The 4,094-nt window shown below is 39.0% G+C and overlaps 1 non-coding gene across 1 annotated transcript; it reads right to left on the bottom strand.

Moving 5' to 3' along the window:
- Positions 1-220: 220 nt before the first annotated feature.
- On the bottom strand, positions 221-292 carry TRNAK-UUU. The gene has a single exon. It is a non-coding gene; the product is annotated as a tRNA-Lys (tRNA).
- Positions 293-4,094: the final 3,802 nt, after the last annotated feature.

Here is a 4,094-nt window from a genome sequence, read left to right as displayed (position 1 = left end):
AGTGCCACTTTTGTCCGGTCAAAGAGACTTTAGCCAGGTTTGTATGACAGGTTAATTCGTTGTGGTTTTGGTTTGAGGTGACCACCTCACACCACAGCTATGATGTGTGTTTGAGGACTGTGAGATCAGCTGCATTTCGTTTAGTGTTAATTCTCTTTGCTTTGAGGGGTAAAAAAATGCTCTTCTGTTTTGCGGAAAAACACTAAAAAGAGAACACAAACGCCGACCGTGGGGATCGAACCCACGGCCACGTGGTTAAAAGCCACGCGCTCTACCACTGAGCTAGGTCGGCTCTGCGATGAACTTAATGTTAAATACATAAGATCATTTTAACCGACGCCAAAAACCAAGCCATCGTCCAGAGAACTGACGTTTGGGGCACTTTGGATAAAAAATACTGCTCCAATAGATGCCCTATGTCAAGCTGACACGAAGATGGGAGTTGTTTGCCGCTAGGGTTGTCCAGAACACTACTTTTGCTTGCTACTTGTTTTTGCTTAACCTTGCGACCCGTTGCGTCAATGGCACAAGGCCGAATAGAACCGTGAAGTTGGGCTAATTATTTACGTACGTCTTTCGTGACTGATTCTACAACTTATCGATCCACCCCGCTTTGGATATGTCTTCTCTCTCCAATGTCAATGAGGTCGAGAAACACACTTATGGCCGACATACTTGATGCGGGTGCCCTTCCATGTTGCAGCGAAGTCGAAGTCGTCGAGCCGCGAGCCCGAAGGATGATATACGACGACACTGCGAAGATCTGCAGGGTGCTTTGCTCTGTCATGTTTAGTTGTGCCGGCGACCTTGTATCTCTTGGCCTGGGTTAGCTGTTGGTCTTCTCTTTGGCTAGACCGAGGGACCTCCCCCCCCCCCCCCCCTTGTTTCCTCTGTTTTCATCCACTGATCACTTGATCGCACATTGTTTTCCGCTTGCTTGCTGCTTAATCTGTGAAATGCCAGCGAACCCTGGATCTTTCAAGAAAAAATGATAGTGCTTTCAATTTTTTTTAAAGTGCACAAAGCATATCTAAAGGTTTTGTAGCCAGAAAATTCCATAGCTGTCTTGCAAATACCTCATATTTTCGTACATAAAAATCACACCTTTTTTCTGCTCACACATAAGTTAACAAAAATATTAACAATTGTTTATTATCTGAAATTAAGAAACATATAGTGCCTAAAACATCCCAACCTAATACAAACACAAGATAAACACATGTCATTAGATCAAATTAACATCACAGTTCAACCTATGAATAATAAACAATTGTTAATATTTAAATAATTCTTAGAACTTTATCGTAGCAGTTCACCACCCGTAGTTCCTTCCGACGCTTGCAACCGCTTAATTTCAGATAATAAACAACTTTGTATGGTGTCTTATAAATAATTATTACAACTTTGTATGGTGTCTTATGTGTTTGGATCATGGGTATCTTATATTCGGTGGCCAGCCGTTATAATCCTTTTGTGGTTATATATCTTCTTGATGCAGCTACATGATTATAAAGGTAACTTCATCGTAGACTAGAAGTCCCACATGATTGTTTTTCATGATCAGGTGTCTTGGACACTAGTACCCACTTTGTCCATCCTACTTTTTGCGGTGCTGGCAGGGGATACATTAATGCCTTGGACGGTTACTTCTTTCTGTTACCGAAAGGATAAATCCTGGGTCTAAGAAGCTGGTGCCAACATATTCTTCAAAGACCCAATTCTCCTTCATGTAAACATATGTTCGTCGACACATCAGCCCCTTCATCACCAAAATATGTAATCGACGATGATCAAGTCCTCCGAAGAAGGTTGTAAAGAAGTTCTAAAGATGGAGCTCATGTCGACTATGCTACGCATTCGAGGCGAGTCAAATGTGTTGTGAGCCTCGTTTAAGCTAGGTTGCTGCTGATGGCAAGCGTGTAAATCATATAGTCAAATGCGGGATATCAAAATCCAATCAATAAGTACATCCGATCATATTTTCATCATGTTTGCTAATTAAATCTTGCTTGAACATTACAATTGTGTTGTTCTTCCAGGCGATAGTGGAGATGATTAATTAGGAATTTGTCGACGGAAGAAGAAGAGGCGACCGTGGAAGAGACCACACTTAAATGACTTCAAAAATGAAAAAAGGGTCCTTTTAGTTTTGTCCTTTTGTAGTGTACTTAATTTGAAATTTCTCGAGGAAGGAAGTTGGAATACGGAGTACAAGATGGTGAGGACGACACGTAAGTATCTGTACAACGATGGGAGGAGACCTGCATATATATGGACTCTCAAGTCAAGCTAGCTCAATCGTGCATCTTAATTCCACAGTTTCGATCCTAGGGTGTATGTTAGTTAGTTTAGTTTGTTATAAGGCAGCGTTGCACAACACGATTGTTTCCGAAGTTCTTTATTTGGTTTCTTGTCTTGATAAGCGATAGTTAGGTTCTATAAGAATTCCCGGCAAAAAGAAATGTTCTATTAAGAATTAGGATACGTGGATTAGGGAACAATAAATTGATTCACATAAGTATTTATTTTAAACCTTTTTTAGTGAGCTTGGTTTTCAGCTAGTAATGGTGTGAGTTATGAACCGTGCTTGATTGCTCATTAAGATCAACAAGACATCTTAAGCACTTGTTGTCTTGGGTGTATAGCTTCCTTAATTTGTGATTTTTTTGTATAACCATATTTTTTTGTAATCCCTCCATTTTTATTTACTCTGCATATTAGGTTTGACTGAAGTCAAACTTCGTAAGTTCGATCAAATTTATAGAAAAAATATAAATATTTACCATAACAAATCTATATGATGTGAAAGTACATTCAATAATGATATTGATTTGTTATTGTATATGTTAATATTTTTGTTTATAAACTTTGTCAGAGTTTACAATGCTTGACTTTGACCAAAGTTAATACGCGAAATAAATAAAAACGAAGGGAGTATCGAATAACTGTTTGTACAAGAAAGTCAATGAATGCCTAACCCTCTTCTTCTTCCATCACTATGCCTACCACTGAATATGTTACTCCCTCCGTTTTTATTTAGTTCGCATATTAGCTTTGGTCAAAGTCAAGCTTTATAAACTTTGACAAAGTATATAAACAAAAATATTAACATATATAATAACAAATCAATACCATTAGAATCATTATTGAATGTACTTTCACATCATATAGATTTGTTATGGTAATGTTTATATTTTTTTTCTATAAACTTGGTCAAACTTTATGAAGTTTGACTTCAGTCAAACCTAATATGCAGAGTAAATAAAAATGGAGAGAGTACTACTTTTGTGTTTCGATGACAAAGCAATATCTGAAGTTCAATTGAGCTAGGCGTTCAAGGCGAGTCAAATGCGTTGGGACTTGGGAGAGTCGTCTATGGCTGGTGGCTATGGCAAGTGTGTAAATCAGACAGTCAAACGTAGATATCAAAATCCAGTCAAATAAGTACATTCGATCACATTTCCACCGTGTTTGCTAATTAAATCTTGGTTGAACGTTGAATACGATATTGTTCTTCCAGGTGATAGTGGGCAGGATTAGGCATTCGTGGGCGGAAGATTGGAAGAGGCCACACTGAAAGGACTTCAAAATTGAAGAAATGGTCTCTCAAGTCAAGCTTAGCTCGATCGTGCATGCTGCTTCATTCTACAGTTTCGTATATGCATGGTGTACGTTTGTTGATTCGATTGAGGCTGGCAGCGTCGCACGACGTACACGATGGTTTCCGAAGTCCTTAATTTGGTTTCTTGGGTTTTTTTTCTTCTGGTAGTCTATGATAAAAAAACTTCCAACCCAAGTGGAAGAAGCATGCGAAGACAATTAAGAAGATGAGGAGATGATTCCCAGCCCAAGTGGCCGAAGAAGGCGACCATGTACATCGGGGCATGCAGGCTCAACTTGCACCGGAACCGTTTGTACACGCCACCAGCGGGAATTTTTAGTAGAAAATAGACATAATACTTCCTCGATCCCAAAATAAGTGTCTCAACTTTGTACTAACTCTAAAACAAAATTATACTAAGCTTAAGATATTTATTTTGAGACGGAAGGAGTACAACGGATATAGGCTTGTTTTCAAATGAGCTGGGTGGCCA

The sequence above is a fragment of the Triticum dicoccoides genome, chromosome 1A (assembly GCF_002162155.2).
Source record: "Triticum dicoccoides isolate Atlit2015 ecotype Zavitan chromosome 1A, WEW_v2.0, whole genome shotgun sequence".
Taxonomy (NCBI): domain Eukaryota; kingdom Viridiplantae; phylum Streptophyta; class Magnoliopsida; order Poales; family Poaceae; genus Triticum; species Triticum dicoccoides.
Note: the sequence above shows the minus strand (reverse complement) of the source record. Positions and strands in the feature narration are given on the sequence as shown.